An 18,331-nucleotide genomic window follows, 5' to 3' on the forward strand; every position below is an offset into this window, starting at 1 on the left:
GCATCCTAACTCAAGACATACCAGTTCTTGGGGAGGTCAGGTAGGGAAGGAAGGCCCGTGGGGACAGGCAGGAGAGCAGGAATGGGCCCCCTTCTGGAAAGGTCTCTGCTCACATGGTGAGGATCTCTTTGGAGCCTCAGAACCAGGTAACTAAGACAATTAAGTGGGAGTTTCCATCCAGAGTGAAGAGGACTCCGAGGCAGGTGGGAACTTGAGTCTGGAAGCAGTGTTGGCGGAGTCCAGTTTCATCTGTTACATACGCACAGGTAGAGAAATCTGTGTGTTTCTCACCTGAGTGCTGTTCACTAATAATCATATTACTTCAGGAGAAAAGATGATTCTCGGAGACACGGAGGTTAGCTGGAGTGCTGGGCGGGGGCCTGGAGCCGAGCCCACAGGTCCCACCGCAGGTGTGGGGCCGTCGTGTGATGGCACATGCGCACAGCCCGGGACGGGCAGCCCCCAGGGCAGCCCTCAGACCTGGCAGAAACATCATTTGACCGGTGAAACGTTCCCCCCTTTATATTTAGGGGGAAACTCCAGCTTTCTACAACCTAGCAAAATTATGTACAACCTTGAAAAATAGCTTTTGATGATCATTATGTAAGGGAAACCTGGTAAACATTCACAGAAATGATTCATGCTAAACAAATAAACAAAGCCAGAACCAAGCCTTGAGCATAACGTTGTGCATTATAATCAGGGTATATATGAACTAAGTTGTATCCCTAGGAAGCAGCTACTCCTGGGATGGACTCACAGGGCTGCTATGTCCATAAATATCCATAACAGTGGCTTTTCCTTTAGTCATGTGAATGGCCAAGGCTTAGCTAGCACCTTGAGACATGGGATGAGACTTGGGGGTGGGCTCCCCCATGGAACCTCTGGTGAAACATCAGGGATTATCTAGGTAAATCAAGTATTTATACACAAGCTACTCACTCAGCTCTGTCAGGAGCACTGTCTTTGAACTGACTAGAAGAATGACGAGTATAAACTTGCCCTAAGTTACATTTCAGGTTGGCCTTCATACCAGAGCTGATTGAGAATTGGGATCTAAAATCATGACTGTGGTCAAATCCCTGATTTTCTCCCTTTCCTCCTTTTTTGATCCCCAGAGATAACATATTATAGTGAATAATGTCTTATGATTGGATTACCGGAGAAACACTGACAATGAGAACTGCGTGCTACATATGTATTTTACGTGTGTGTGTGTGTGTGTGTGTGTATGCTTTTTTAAAAAAAGATTTTATTTATTCATTTGACACAGAGAGAGAGCACAAGCAGGGGGAGCGGCAGGCAGAGGGAGAGGGAGAAGCAGGCTCCCTGCTGAACAGGGAGCCCCACTCGGGGCTCGATCCAAGGACCCCAGGATCATGACCTGAGCTGAAGGCAGACACTTAACCGAATGAGCCACCCAGGTGCCCCTATATATGCTTTTTCATATTTGAAGGACAGAATGTAGGTATAGTAGTATGTCATGTTATGTTTGGGGAGGTTTTGATCATTTCTACAAGGAGCTTGATTAGGAGAATCTTGAAATTGGTGAACACATTCAGTGAACAGAACTTGGCTTCAAGTGTAAATTTTCACGCACAGGTCCATGACAAATTGTAAGAAAGCTCCAAGAAAGAGCTGCAAATGCTATTGTGTTCATCTTTCCTTTACAATTTTATCTCCTGCAGTGCGCACGATGTTCCCCTGGGACCCATACAGGCCAAACTGTCGCGGCCCATCATTCTGCTCCCTTTTGCCGTTCCCCTGCTGTAAAGGCCCTCCCCTTTATCACATCTGAGTTGAATCACGTCCAACCTTTAAGGCATGGCTTAACTATTACTTCCGCCATAAGTTCTGCCAACGTGGGTTGCTAGTCCTGCCTCTGAATTTACAGTTGGTCAGTCAATTAACGCAGTTTGATAAGTATAATTAGACGACTGCGTGCAGGTGCTGAGGAAGTACAGGGCTCATAGCAGAGTGTTACACCATGACTTTAGATGCTTGCAATTTTCATCTTAACCCCAACTTTGCATATGAAGGAAGTGAGGCTCCGTGAAGCTACGTGATGTGACCAAGATTATACGGCTTGTTAATGGTGAAGCCAGGACCCAGATTCCAGGTGTCATGGAGGACTTACCCCTCACAAATTTCCTGGATGCTTTAAGAGGAAGAAGCACAGCAAGACTTCTCCATCTTTGTTTCTTTTTTCTGTCTGACCCAGGCCTGGGTGGCTAGTGCTTGAGTATCTCCTGTCCGTGGACAAGGATACTCACCAGATGAAAATCCAGAACCCAGGTAAAAATGGAAAAATCCAAGTACATATTGATTGTAAAGAGTGGTGTTTACTTGCAGCAATGTTGTGGAATGATACCGTGTAAAGCAAACTCACTCACTGACTTCTGAGGTTGTGAAAGCCCTCTGCAAGAATTGGGTAGGAGGGTTAGATATTGCTATATGAAGTAGTACTAATCCTCAGCTTTTTCTGAAAATGTCATAATCAATATTCATAGCAAAGGAAAGAATCATAACTGGACAGAATAAGATGTTCTAGAGTCCAATTTCCTGGGCAGTGAAACAGGTCATTAATCTTTCCTCTGGTTCCTCTTGTTTTTCCCTCAGCACACAGTGCTTCAACATGCAAGACCAAGAATGTTCCAAAAGGCTAATGGGTATTTTATCTGTGAGTGCCAAGCAAAATATTTATAAATTTGGTTTGCGTGATATATATTGTCGTTTTATTCATAAAAGTTTTAAAATCTAGATAAACTAAATAAAAAATGCTACTTTGTACTTGGCAATATTTAGATCTAGAGGTATGTTAGGTCACGATTGTGAACATCATGTTGGCTTTAAACTTTAAACATTAATTTGGCTTCTACTTGTGAACACCATTTGGATGTCTTGATAAAGTGCAGGTGGTACATAGGGTACTTGGATGACTCTGTTTGTTCGGGGCGGCACATTGAAGGATGCCTGCTGTTGGAGGGATTTGGCTGGCTCTCTCTGCTGGTATTTAAGTGGGTTTTTTTTTTTTTTTTTTTTTTGCTAACATTAGTGATTAGAATAGATACTCAGAATGATTCCTGGACTCAGGTCACAGCAGGACCCACTTTTGAAATTGTCTCTCGAGTGCATTTTGGAGCATGGGTCGTGGTATTTAAAGCTTTGGAAGGACTCCCCATAGAAACGAATTGAGCACTGAATTTTCAGTATGGTCCCTACTTCTGTGATTAGAGGTACAGTGGAGGAAGAAGTTGGTTATTTTCTTAAATTTCTTGGCTTTGGGGGGAAAGTCATTTACTTCTTTTAGTATAGAGGATGTATAGAGAGAGAACACTTGGTGGTTAGACTAGTTGGGTCTCTGCCAAAGGGAAATGGGACATGCAGCAGTCAAATTTGATTTCCTATCCAGGACCGGTGTAGACCTTTCACTCAGTGTTGAAAAAAAATTAATAAAAATTATATATATATATATATATATATATATATATATATATATATATCTATATATCTCCTTCTCTCATAGTGGAAATTCAGAGAAGGGACAAATGGGCATGGCCTAGGGTTTTCAAAACTAGACTTAGGGAAAGAAGTAAGATAGGGCTTGAGTGGCTAAAATTTGGATGGGTGAAAGGTGGTGATAAAACACTTGAGGTTTTTAGATTAAAAACCATCTTTTGGAAACTTGAACTTAAATATTCTTAAGGATATGCATGGAACTTACCTAGAAAGAGAATGAATGTTTTCAATCAAGACGCATCTCTCCCCTAGACCAATATCTGTTATATGCACAGCTTTACATGACATTATTTATATGACTTTAGAACTTTAGAATCTATGTGTGATATATACAAATGGAATTTTAAAATTCTTCCCTACTTTGTCCCATGACAACATGGGTTATTTCATGTGATCAATGAAAAGTAAAATAACATACTTTTAGAAACCTGTGATAGGCCCTCAAACCTTACTTTTTCCACTAATTTGAAAGACTTTTTAAAATCCCTGATATTATTAAATTATTGCTATGACACAGGCAGAAGAACCAGTCATGTGTGGCGGGTTGGAGTAGAAAGGGGAAGCCTGCAGTGGGCTCTGGAAACATACCAGCCCTGCCATTGACTAGATGTTCCTTCGTGGGAAGGATTTTTGACCTCTCTTGGGGTCATTTCCTCATCTACAAGATGAGAAAACGGTGTCTTCTTGAACACTGAATGAGAGAGTTACATGTAATGATTTGCCTAATGCAGGAGTCATGATTGGCACATAAATATTCGTTCCTGTCCCTGTTTCCCTGTGCCTCAGGCAGGGATCAAAAAGCTCCCTACCTAAAAATCCATTTTCCACTGCTTCATATTTCTATTAGCTAGTCTAACCTAATTCTCTGTTTCCAGCTTTCATCAGCACGATTCCATTAGCATATTCAATCTCTCGTATTATAACCCTACGTTATTATTTTTATAAACCTTACAAGTTATTTTTGCTCCAGTGCCCCTTTGCACCATCACAAAATAGATTTTCTCCATTGCTGAGTGGTTTCTTCAATTATTCTTGGTTACATATAAAAGCATTCACACACTCTCCTATGATTTATCTTTTTATGGCCCTCATGGAGCATGGCTTGGTTTTTGGTTTTGTTTAGGTTTGTAGTGGCTTTGCTTGAGTCTGAAGCCTTCTGGATTAACCAGAGCCTTGTCTTAATTCTTCTTGTCGCCTGGTCTGCGGCTTCTCTTGTAAAACCTTATCTACGTAATCCTTAACAAGGATCTTTCGATTCTCCTGTACTCTACTCTAACTTCAATCCTTGTGTCCTGAAATTAGACTCTCTCATCTTCATGGAACCCCAGTTCCTGCCACTTCACTGGGCTACATCAGGACATGATTGCCATGCATTCATAATAGAGAAATCTATGACACTTATGCCATTTGCCTGGCATGAAATTGCTCCTGAAAGACGAACTCATTTTGCATTAACCGACTTTCCCTTCCCCAGTCTACCTTTTTTTAAGGTGGTGTTGAAGTTTTATATATGTACGTATATGTATATATACACACATACACATACACATAAAATATACATACATGTATACATAAAATCCATACATGTATTTAATTATATAAAATATTTTTATATAAATATAATAAATAAATATTAAAGCCATTTCGTTTGTCAAATTCTGTGTTAATAAGAGTCATGCCCATGGGCGCCTGGGTGGCTCAGTTGGTTAAGCAACTGCCTTCAGCTCAGGTCATGATCCTGGAGTCCCGGGATCGAGTCCCACATCGGGCTCCCTGCTCCGCAGGGAGTCTGCTTCTCCCTCTGACCCTCCCCCCTCTCATGTGCTCTCTCTCTCAAATAAATAAATAAAATCTTTAAAAAAAAAAAAAAGAGTCATGCCCATGTTAAAATGTCTTTATGATGTCACCAATATCCCTATTTATATTATTCACACTTACTCCTATGATTGAAATCTGCTTGATAAGTTAGGGATTTTTAAAGAGATGAGCAATTTCATTTGCTTGTGTCATAAGAGGTCTTCAGGAAATCTGAGAATTGGAAGAGAGGTCAGGAGGTCACTGGGTACCTCCTTCCATTCAGCAAAGGCATACCCTTAAAGCCTCAGACCAGGACTGATCAGGGCTGATCAGCACCTTCTTCTCTGCCCCTGCTCAGCTGCTCTGAGCCCCCATTCCACTTCAGACAACTCTTTAGACTGAAAGCTCTGTCTTCAGTGAGCTAATGCTCTCTTGGTACACCATGACAGTTAAATTATTTTGGGTAGGCACAGATCCATTTGATTGAAGTTTTCTGTTGTTGGAGAAAACTTTTTTTTTATTAAGAAGCAATTTTCCAACAAGCAAGTTGATGTTTTAAGAGGCTCGGATATATTTGGAATCCATGAGTATGAAAACCAGGAAAAACCATCTGTTTGTTTTGATGCAAAACGAACTCTGGTTTCCTTCCAGGAGAGCTTGCTCTGGCCTTTGCTACAGGACTATCTGCCTTTGCCCTCCGACCCAACATTTTCGTGGTTCAGGAAAGTGAGTGACTCACTGAGACTTTGGAAGACATTATTTTTCCAGATCTAGTCCTTTTAGGAAGGACTCCTGTTCCTGGGTGTAGGAAAGCAACCTCCCCTCAACTCATTTTCTTGAAAGATAGAATTACGACTTTGCTAGAGAAGAAACCGATCTACTATGTGCTAAAGAGTATTTATGACCTCCAGTACACTTTATCTTTCAGAATAATAATAAAAGCATAAGAATACCCAAATCCTGCCAGGGTTTTAAAAATTACATTTCATTCATGCCCAGGTATAGCCTCCCATCATAAATCCTGAAAAGTGTGGAGGAAGACAGTGACAGGCCATTCTAGTGCATAATGAGGGATGCATATTTCAGTGCCCAGGACTGATGTTTATGTATGTGATCACTTGGAAAGGTTTTATTTAATGCACCATGTCTTTAAATTGGCTCATTTTAAACATAATCATAAGAGCTACACTTTATTGTATGCATGCCAGGCAGTTTATAAAGGCTAATTCTAATCCTCCCCCCACCAGTTCTGTGAGTAAGTTTTATTCTTCCTGCTTTACCTATGGGGAAACTAACACTTAGAAACTTTAAGACCTTGCTCAAGGTCATATCCAGTTAGTGGATTGCTTCTTTGGACTGTTTTGCTGTAAAGCCCACATTCTTTCCTCTGCATTCTTTTCCCTGTACATTCAGCTCATCTTTGGCAAGGATTTTCTGATTTTTAAGCACCTATTTGTTTGTCCTTTTTGTGTTTGCGGGTGTTTGTGTGTGTGTGTGTGTTTATCTGTGCCTACGGAATAACATATGGAGCTATAAGAATCCTCTCTTATCTTCCAGTATTATAGTTCTATGAACCACAAAATCTCACCAAAATCCTATTAAATCTGATACAAAATAGAACTAGAGAAATGATAGAAAAAGAGATGAATTTATTGGTACTCACTCTTTTTTAATAAATACCGCCAGGCTCGTATGTTAGATTGCTAGTTAATTTTGTGAGGATTACTGCTCTGAATGATTTCAATAATTTCTGCTGCTCTATTAAAAATCCTCTTTGACATTCGAAGACCTAATAAAGAAGAAACTGTGATCTCTTCCTTGTGTTACTTGAAAGTGTATATGAAAGTATAACCCCAGATGGGATAGTTCTGTGTGCACCAACACATCTGTGTCGGACCAACTTTGCCATCAGACTCATTTCATCCACACACTTTCTAAATCATATCAGCATTTACAAGCAACTCTTCAAATCTCTTTTTCACATGCATATCATTTCAGTGCAGTTTAGCTGAAACACCCCGTAGAATGTTCCTTCATACTCATTTCCCTAAAGCATGAAGGGAATTGGCAAGTGACAAGTAATTTTTCTGTCAAACATGAGACTGTTTCATTTACAATATAGAAGACACAGACGCTCATTTACCAGTGGCCTCGGACTATGGCCCAGACACCCACTGAGCGGGGGGACGCAGCTAGAAACACAAAAGCTTTGTTATCCATTTAAAAATATGTGTGCTTTGACACCAACCTTCAAGCAAGTGCCGATCCATTAACCCAGCAAGAGGTGTTTTCCCACCAGCGCCTGCTGATGACTTTCTCACGGTCCCCTCTTTTGTCCTCATGGACTTCTTCCATCTGGATTCTGGCTCCAGGCTCACATGATGTGGACACAGGAACCCCTCCAGTCTGCCATGGTGCACAGAGCCCTGAGACAGTGCGGACTGGGGTTCCGACGAAGTCCTAGTCCAGCTCTGACACCTCCCAGCCATGTGATCTTGGGCTCAGTTTCATTCCTGGTAAAGGGGGATCCTCTCTCTGCCCTGCTGATCTCCCATGGTTGATGGGGTTGGAGGTGGGGACTGTTGGGAGGATGCATGGGAATCTTAGAGCTCCGGACACACATCAGCTCCTCCAGATGTGCCCCAAAGCCCTTGACATCTTTGCACAAACTTCCCTTTGCCTCTTAAATGAGACTTCATCTTCTGATCTTGATTTCAAGGTCATGAGGACATCTTTAATTTGGACTTGCCATCAGGTAGGGATATGCTGATGCCATCCCACCTCTGAGTATCACACCCCCAAGTGCAGGCACCAGGACTCTTGTCTCAGGGCACCTGTCCCTCTTTTCGTTGAGACATAGCTGGGGAGAATCCCCCTACATGGAGCTGTGCCTGACTTCACTGCCAAAGTGTATCTAGTACAGCCTTCTCTTGGTTCTTCACTGACTTGGGCCATCAACACAGGCTGCCTTCCATCTGCCCGGAATGCTCTTTGTTTGTACTTTACTGCTTCTCATCCTTTCAGTGAGGAACCCTCACTCCTAATGGGCTGGTACTTGGAGGTGGGGCCTTTGGGAGATAATCAGATTTAGATGAGGTCATGAGGGTAGGGCCCCCTGATGAGATCAGTGTCCCGATAAGAAAACAAAGAGACCAGAGCTCTCTTTCCACCATGTGAGGATCAGCAAGACCACAGCCATCTGCAAGGTGGGAGGAAGGCCCTCACCAGCACCCAACCTTGCAGGCACCCTGATCTCAGATCTCCAGCCTCCAGAACTGTGAAAAATCAGATGCATTGTTTAAGGCACCCAGTCTGTGTAATTTGTTACAGCAGCCCAAACTGACAAGGTGTGACAGGGATCCTATATTTTCACTCACGTCTATATCCCTAGGGCCCAGCACAATGCCTGGTGTAGTGTAGGCACTTGATAAATAGCTGACGGGTGGAGTTGGGAATGTCCTGCCTCTGATACCTCCCTGTCACATCCACCTTCCACTGTCCCTTTTCCCTTGCACTTTCTCAGATATTTCATGTATGTTTCTACACAGGGTGCCATTTCATATGCGTCTGATTCATTTATGGAAGTTGATTCTCAAGTATTCTTTTCAACAAAACATGCTGAGACTCGAACATCTAAATTAGTGTATGAGCCTCGAGAGGCTATGAACTCCCTGCAGGCATTCTTTTGGGAATGATCTTCTGTGTTTGAGGCATCTATTTTGTTAATTCTCTCAATGAAGAGATATCTTTCCTCCTAGAGAAGTAATGTGATGACCTAAGAAAATCACAAAGTCAGTCCAGCTTATGTTTGGAGAGTAGGCAAGGTGATCAAGCCCAAAAATACCATTTGGGGTGAACACATGGCGTGTAGTAAGATTGTTGTGGAATGAGCACGAGTGACCTGGGTCTATTCTTAACCTTTGCTACTAATCAGCCTTGGGTCTTGGCCTAATTATTTTGACCTTTTTGATTCAGCTATTTCCTCTATAGGTTGAGGGCTTGGACTATCTATCCATGGTGATTTTCCTGTTCTGAAATCATATGATGTGTGTGTGTGTGTGTTATGGGCTGTGACCCATACTGGCTCTGATAGCAAAGCCAAAGAAAAATTCCAGACTTAGAACAATGGCAGTTTGGTTGGACTGAGCCCTTTTTCAAAGACAGCAGTCTATTTGATTGATGTTCTGTCTGTTTGTTAAGTAGAGCAGTGCATCAAAACTTTTCCGGGCATGAAATACTTTGAAAATGATGTTTTTATGGCACGTTGAAGTCAGCTGGTGAGGATGGGGGTTATCTATACGAGGCTTGATGAAAGCATTCATTATATTTTCCTTTTACTGTAAAATTATTAGAAAAACAAGATACAAATATGAGGGAAGATATTAAATGTGGAAGTCATGGAAAACTTACAAAGAGGAACATTTCAGATTTATCATTGAGAGTGATGAGCTAGTTCTCAGACTTCTTCCAATTCTCTATATAGCCTTTTTGATGAAAATTTCTTCCAAGTTCTTGAGAATTACCACTGACAAGAAACTTCACTCACACAAAGAGGTGGTTTTTAAAATGTAAGACCAGGGGCGCCTGGGTGGCTCGGTCATTAAGCATCTGCCTTCGGCTCAGGTCATGATGCCAGAGTCCTGGGATCGAGCCCTGCATCGGGCTCCCTGCTCAGCGGGAAGCCTGCTTCTCCCTCTCCCACTCCCTCTGCTTGTGTTCCCTCTCTCGCTGTGTCTCTCTCTGTCAAATAAATAAAATCTTAAAAATAAATAAATAAAATAAAAAATAAAATGTAAGACCATTTTAAGTGCTGTGTTAACTCCCTGTTGCTGCTTTAACAATTTACCACAAATTTAGTAGTTTAACACAACACAAATTCATTATCTTACAGTTCATTTGAAATGGGTTCTCAGGGGCTCAAATCAAGGTGTTGGCAGGATTGCATTGCTTCTGGAGGTTCTAGGGGAAAATGTGTTCCTCGCCTTTTCCAGCTTCTAGAGGCTGCCAGCATTCCTTGACTCATGGCCTCTCCTTCTGTCTCCAAAGCACATCCCATCAACCTCTCTCATTATCATGTCTCCTGACCCTGACCCTCCTGTCTCTCTTTTATAAGGAGTCTAGTGATTATACTGGGCCTGCCCAGATAATCAAGGGTCATCTTCTCATCTCAGGATTCCTACCTTAATCACATTTGCAAAGTCCCTTTTGGGAATATATAAGGTCACATATTCACAGATTTGGGGCGATTAGGCTGTGGGTAACCTTTGGAGGTGGGGGGGCATTATCCAGCCTACCACACTACCCTTCAAAAATTTGCATCAATTGTTTATCAACACCAACATCAAATGTCGATTCCAATTTATTTAAGGAATCAAGCAGAGCTTCCTTTTCTGTAGTTGACAGATATAATGTTCAATTTTCTTTTGCATTAATGTGAATGGATTTCTAATCCAGGCTAACTTTTTATGTCAAGTATTTCAAAATAATGATGACTGCGGAAAGGTCATGCACTCACAGAGTACCATCCTGTGGCTAAGGAGGATCCACTAAAATAGAACATCAGCTAGAAACAGACCCGAGGTAGCCAGAGGTTCTGAGTTGCCCCTGGAATCTGGGCCCCACCTAACTTGTTCCCTTGCCCCCCTCCTACCCAGTGCTTCTTGGGCTCCCAGGACATCAGGTTCTTCAGCAGCCTACAGGCCCCTTGCCCTTGGGTGGGGTTGGGGGAGTGGCACTCTGCCTGAGGTCCTGTCTAGCTGGTGAGGGCCAGATATTGCTCGTAGAGCTCAGACCCTGCTCTGCCTAGGCCATCCCTGAGTGGCCCCAGACTGCCCAGCCTGAGGTGTCTTGGGAGCCAAAGGGCTCAATATCACAGAGCATGCTGTGGCCCCCAGTCTGGAGTCTCTGAGCAAGGCAGGGAGTCTGGCAGCTGTGGCTACATCCAGGATCTCATGCTGATTTGCTGTGTGTGACATGGTGCAGGTCACTTCACCTTCCTGAGCCTCGGCTTCCTTTGCTGTAAAATGGACATAATAAGATGCTTGTCATAGGAACTCAATAGGGTGAGGTCTGGAGAATACTTAGCACAGTGCTTAGATCAGCATCAGTACTAACCATTGATGATGAGAATGCATATGCTGATTGTTTCAGCCTTGTTTTTTTTCTCTCTTAATCGTCTGCATCCTGCCTGTCTTCCATTATAGTTACCAGGAGTGCTTTATGCAGTAAGCATGTGATGGGAAGTGTCCGTTCTCACGGTGGCTATGTCCTGATAGAAGAAAACCTACCTGGCTGCTCGTTAGAGCCTTGCCCAGTGCACGGCTGGGGCTGCTCTGTTAATGGGTGTGTTAGTGTTACACAGGGGGATCAGTTGACTAGTAATTACTTTGGGAGGAAAATCTAATGGAATGAAACAGAAACCTAGCAGATTCTATCTCTCTTTGATACACCGTTCCTACCTGGATAAGATTGTATATGATTATGGTGAATCCCTGAGCTTGTTTGGCAATAAATTCATATTTATATTTAGGATGTTATTATAGCAGTGGTGCACTGATCATTTGATTCCAAAGGTAATTTCCATCTACAAATGTGCCCTTGACATACTAAATTGTATATTCAGATTTAATGAAAAGAAAAATATGTACTATAAAACAAAGCAGTGTTTTTGAGCCTGAAATACAAAGAGAAGAGCATTAATTCTCTTTTAAAATTTATTAGAAATGGAAACCACTTTCTAAATCATACTTGATAACAGTTTAATTTGGATATGTTTTTCAGTGTCTGGAATGCTCGTTTTTGTCATTTAGCATCAAGAAAGTATTTTCAGGATGTTTGTGCTTTTGCTAACTGGTTAAGTAAACATTCAAGATTTTTTTTTTTGAAAGGCATTTTTGTAAATGCATTTAAGTATTGATAGTTAATAAAGCCATTTGTTTTAATTCAGTGGAAAATAATTTTATTAAATCTTAAATAAAGCTGTGCAAGCAATTTTCCTCCATTACGGTGTCTTTGGGGCTGTGTTAATTATAATAAATGGAGCTATTGGAGACGTTTACTCAGCACACAAACTCCTCATTGTTAACCATGCTGGTGTGTGCTGACAGCTGCCTCTTAGAGAAATGTAACCCATAGTTAATGGTGGAAAAGTGTGGCATTAACATAATTTTTTGGCAAGGACAAAGCCAGGGTTGCAGTGTTGCGTTCAACAGTGACTCCTTCATTAACAGTGTCTTATCGGAGGCCCAGACTCCCGGGGGGGGGGGGGGGGGGGGGGGGGGAGGGATGCAGCCATATGATTGTGTTGTAGGTAACCAGAACCCTGTGTGAAATGGTTGCTTCTAAATAAAAAAGGAAAGGATTTCAGTTGCTTATGAGTATGATTTTAAAAGGGGCCGAAGAAAGACTCTGAAAAGAGCTGCTGGTGTTTGATCAAAATTGACAGAGTGTAGAGGCGGCTTTTTTGACATTGACACTAATGCACATTATGGTTTCTATAAGAGGGATTAGAATTAAAACATTTTCATTCTTCAGGGACCAATTCAGACAAAAATAGATTTGCTAATGCAAGACTTAAGAGTCAAGAATAAATTATAGGCCATGAAGGTTCTGTAAATTCATTTGCACATTGCCAAAGGTATTTCAAACAATTGGGGGAAAATTTTTGTCTCTTTCTGAAGACAGATCAAAGATAGAATCAGAGAGTAATAGAAAATATCAAATAATTATTTTATATTAATGTTCATCCTTACTATGATAAACTCTTCCTCTGGCCTCAGGATTCTCTTTGATTTCCTCAAAAATAAATAAAATGATAAAATTGAATATAAATGATAAAATCAGATAATGTAAGATAAGTACTTAATACCTAGGTGCCAGGTAGGCAGTGTGCTAAACACGTGTCTTGTTTCTTTTTTCTAACAACCCCATCACTGCGGTTATTAATGTCCTCATCTTGCAAATGAGGACTTTAAGCCTCATGGAAATTAAGTGATATTCCCAAGGCCATTCAATGAATAAAAGATAGGACTGAGATTTGAACCCAGGTCTTTGGTTCTGCAGCCAGCAGTATTCCCTCTGTCACCCCTGGGCAATCCTCTGTCAGCAGTGACATTCAGTGCTATTAGCGATATCTTCCCGAATCCATTAAATGATTACCCTGGGGCTCCTTTCCTCTCTCTCTCTCACAGAAGCATGACTGTTGCTATTTATAACACATGGTGAATTCTGTTCAATAGTCCTTCACATCAGTGCTTCTAGCAGTTTCTCCTCTATCAGCTGTGTTGGTCTCTGTTGAATTCACGTGGGCATGGCATCCAGCTCCTCTGTGTTGGCCAGGTTCCCCACCTCCTCTCCACTCCAGTCCCACAGCCTGCCAAGACAGGCACCTCACTGGGCAGGGACCAGGCTGTGTCTCTGCCTTGGATTCTCTGGAGGGCTTCCTCCTCTCAGATCCCTGTGGCCCCTTAAAGTGTATGTAGGGGTCGAATCTGAGTGTCTCCAGGACTGACAGAATACCCTCTGGTTGTTTAAGTGAAGTGGGGTTTGGGGAAACTCTGGGGTTGGAGGATTATGCTTTTACTTTCCCTTTTTACCTTGAAACAAGAGATTCAACAGGACAACATGTACTAAGCATTGTTTACAGGAACAGTATGTCCTGAAACTATAGGCTCTAAAAATTATTTTTTGGAAAAGACTTGTGAAGACCCACAAAAGTTGGGCAACCCTTGTGGCTTAGGGGGCAGCCCGTGAGCTGGCTGTGGCCCACTTCAGCTTTGTTATGGACCCCGAGCAGGTGCTCGCGGGGAACTGCCTGGTGGCCTTCTTAAGGCTGGAAGTCCTTCTGTGACCATCAGCTCACCGCCAACACTCCCCTTTGACATGGCGCTCGTGTTGTGCGATCTCTCACTAGAAATGGTGGGGGCGACCCCTGATTAACAGCAGCCTGAAGTCCGTCTGTTATGTTTTATTTCTGGAAAACGAGGCGCAGCCTGAATTATGAAGTACACTAATTTGTGTTTTGTAGCGCGGTGGTCTCAACTCTGGCAAGACATTAGAACTCTGCAAGACCTGCAGAACTTTAGGAAATACTAAATGCTAAATGACTTGTTTCAAATTAAAATCAGACTAGCTCAGGTTGGAGCCTGGCATCCACATTCTTCAAAATCATTGCAGGCAAGTGGAATGGGCAGTGGGGGTTGGAAACAAGTGAGCGGGCAGCTGGAGAGACCGTGAAGGTGGGTTTTGCACCTGCTACTAGTCCTGCTGGTCAGTTAGTAGTATAACTAGAGCCGCTAGCAAACGGACTAGCTGCTTCCTCTGTGCAGGTAGTGCTCTAAGCATTTTTCATCCTTGCCCACTCCTCGTAATAACTCAGAAGCTTCTTTCATTTTAATAGATGTGCACATGGACAGCTTTGAGGAGACAAAGCAATTTATTCAGAGTTGAACGAAGCTTGTTGGGGATAGTCTCTATTATAAAGTGAGATGAAGCCCGTTTCTGTAGGTATACATTGTATGTGGCTGTTCGTATCATTTGTCTAATCATGGAAGACTTGGATTGCTCCTGTATGGTCAACGTGCCTTGGCTCTGCCCACTGAAATCCAGCTATAAGATTATAACCAGTCAGGCATCTTCAGATTCCTGATCACAACCGCTGGCTTCCTAATTTTTAGGATTAGATTTCACATGAGTTTCCTAAAATGCTTCTTTGCTGCAAATAGTTTATATGATGGCAGAAGTAGGTAGACGTTGATGGCATACAGCCCTGCAAAGACTCTGGCCATACATATATTCTTTAGTAAGTGTGCAAATTGTAACTCCCATGTACTTAGATTTAATACCTTTGCACACTTGTGCACAATCTCCCATGTTATATTTACCACCTCCCAGGGAGGTCTCCATCATGAAGGGCTAGATGCATAGGGTGAGATTTAGAACGTGTTGTAATTTAGCCGGTTGCAAAGTCTCAGATCACCTGCTTTCTAGTCAGGACATTAAAGAAACCATTAAACCGTGAGGATTTTGTTGGTGTTGGTTTTGGTGTATAGTTCTATAAATTGTAACCCACACACAGAGCCATGTAACCATGACCACCAACAGGATGTAGACCAGCCTTTGAACATGGAGTTCAAAGGCCCAGAGTGTGGCCTCGAATAGTCCCTCCCGAGTCCTCCCCCTACCTCAGCAGCCTGGACAAGCTTGACTTTCTGTAAGACGCTTAGCTCATTGCCACCCTGAGCTAGCGATTTCTTGGCAGTTTGGAGATAGATCTTTCTACATGTGGGGTGTGCCTTTCCTTTTTTCCTAGTTTGACTAGATACCGTTAACCCTTGATCCTCAAAGAAAAGACTTAAGACATGAAAAAGAGGCTGGAGTCAGAGCTCTGAAGATGTGGGTTACTTTGTGGAAAGAAATGAAATAATATGCCCCTATTAGCCTCCCAAAAAGAAAAGGTACTGCCTCACAGGGTCCTGCCCCCTGGGATCAGAAACTGGGGTTTCCAGGGCAAGCAGAGTTGGGTGGCAGGTAAGTGCTTGTCCTCTGTGCTGGCTCTAAAACCTTCAGCAGCCCTCCTCTACCCTTTCTTCCTGAATTTACATCTTGAACTCCAAGCCCAAAGGCCTGGAGGGCTTTCGTTTGACTTCCTTCCCCACCTTGACACCCTCCATTGAGTCCCCTACGAGGCAAGCAGCAAGAATCTCTCTGGTGCCTGGCAGCCAGTTCAGAGAGGCATGCTTGGATAACAGGGCTTCTCCTTTGATCTCCACAGACAAGAAGTTACCAGCTTCAGGTCTGAAGATTCTGATGGTTTTGTTTACTTTGCAGTATGAAAGCATAAGATCCTAGGATAAAAAGCTCTATCTATATACCAGAGAATAATAGAGTTAGATCCGAGGAGAATAAAAACCTGCTGTCTCCAACTAAAGAAATGTGTGTAGCTTTTCTTTTCCCTTTCTGTACCTCTGTTAAAAGCACAACCATTTACAGCCTCTGTGTCCTAATAAACCTACCTGTGGAATGGCACTCGGGATCTGCTGGTGGAGAAAACAACAGGGTTCATGGCACACGGACCAACAGGGGTCAGCCCTCTTCCTTTCTGTGTGCCAAAGGAAAGAAGTGAGGTCTTCTATAAGGGAGGGGGGAGGGAGGAGAGAAGGAAGAAAGGAAGGATATTTGAGCTAAGCCTCCATGATGCTGGTGGGGAAGAGCTTTTTCTGGCAGAGGAAAGAACTAATTGAGAGGGTCCCTAGCTAACAACAGATCGGTGTGTTGGGGGGCTGAGAGAAAGCTGTTGTGGCTGGTGGTGGGTGTGGCTGGAGGCAGGCCCTGGGTCATGTGGGGGTATAGACCATGGAAAGAGTTGACTATTTTGTTATCAGAGAAATAGGTTTTAAGCAGAGGGCTGACATGGCCTGATGGGTAAGATTAAAAGATCCTTCTGGTTGCTGTATGGGTAGAGGAGAAAATTTGTAATCAGTGAAAAGACTCAAGGGTTCTCCCAGATAGCCCAGAAGGGCTGGTGGGAAGTGATCAGATCTGAGTAATGTTTTGAAGGCTGAGCCAATGGGACTTGTGACTACGGTTGGTACAGACTGGGTAAGGGAAAGAGATGGATCAAGAATGACTCTTGGGCTTTGGAGCCCACAGGGGAAGGGATGTGTTTGTGTGACCAGATAAGGAGGATAGGGAGGTGCCAGTTTGTGGTGGAGGGGGGAGGTGGGGAATTGCAGCAAATAAAGAATTGTGTTTGGACTGGCAAAGTGTGAGATGCCTGTAGACATCCAGGCCAACGTGCTAAGGAGTCAATGGGTAGCCGAGTCTGGAGTGTGAGGGAGCAGTCAGACATTCAAGTCATTCATTTTTAGGAAGTTTGTTTCTTATGGAAACTTCTAGTATTTTAGAAACACTTAGTTGTTTGAGCTGTCTTTGATGCCTGAGACTGATACCTGGAGAACATGCAGTTTGCTGCCGTTTGCTGGGGTTTCTCCCATCCCTCCCGGGAGGACACATTCACAGGATGAGATGATGAGAACCTCCTGCAGCTCTACTGACTATACCATGTAGAGGTAGCTCTGAATATTTCGCTAGACCAAGGCAGTCATTTTTCTGGATTCTTTCATACACATCCTCTTTATTAAGTCAGATAAAGATCTCACTTCCTGTTTCTGTGTGTTCTCAGTGGAGTGTAGCACAATACTCAAGGTCAAACTAATCGTTATGCATATTCACATTTCGAAGTTTCCTGAAAATAACCCAATCATGCACATGCCAGGTGTTTGTGTTTGTGTGTCTTATATGCAAAAATTGGGCCCTGTTGTCCCTTAACTATATACAACTAGCCCATTAGGGTACAATCATTGTGGACATCAAGTGGGTGATAGATCAGAAGACTACAAAGAAGAAAGGATGGCTGATGCCCCAGTATGGAAGAAGGAAAAAAACCCTATAAACCCAAACCCACTTATTTGTTATGTTTTGGATAAGTTTCCCCATTTGAACTGTCTCTGTCTTAAGTTCTACTTCTCCCTTTTGAAAAAAAGTTTATTTATATATTTAATCTCTGCACCCAATGTGGGGCTCGAACTCATGACCCTGAGATCAAGAGTCACATGCTCTTCTGACTGAGCCAGCCAGGTGCCCCCTACTTCTTTTTATTTCAATTTCCTAAGTCACTTTTGCATCCTCCTAAAAAAGCACATTTCATCTACTTCAACTGGGACATTTACCTTGTTCCTTAAGCTACTGTTCTCTCTAGGTATCCTTGTGTTTCCAATATTGTCCTTATTTTGTTGTGTTAGAAAGGCTAATTGTCTTCAGTTTTTGCGAAGTTGATTTCCCCTGACTGACAAGTATTATCTACCTGGAGGGGAGCCTCTGAATATACTGAGCACATCACTGACTCCTCCCTGTGCTCACATGTGTTGCCAGGTCGGTGCCTGGGCTCGGTAATCGGGCTCTGCAAAAGCTGGTAGGTAGCTTTTCAGATGAGCAGCAGATGCCCAAGCACACTCTG

General features: G+C 42.8%; 1 protein-coding gene across 6 annotated transcripts in view; it reads left to right on the top strand.

The window, feature by feature from the left end:
• Nucleotides 1–18,331, top strand: part of UST (uronyl 2-sulfotransferase) — a 303,044-nt gene that overhangs the window by 99,363 nt on the left and 185,350 nt on the right. The window lies entirely within an intron of this gene.

The sequence above is a fragment of the Callorhinus ursinus genome, unplaced genomic scaffold (assembly GCF_003265705.2).
Source record: "Callorhinus ursinus isolate GAN/ISIS: 27379988/994484 unplaced genomic scaffold, GSC_fseal_2.0 scaffold6, whole genome shotgun sequence".
Classification (NCBI taxonomy): Eukaryota; Metazoa; Chordata; class Mammalia; order Carnivora; family Otariidae; genus Callorhinus; species Callorhinus ursinus.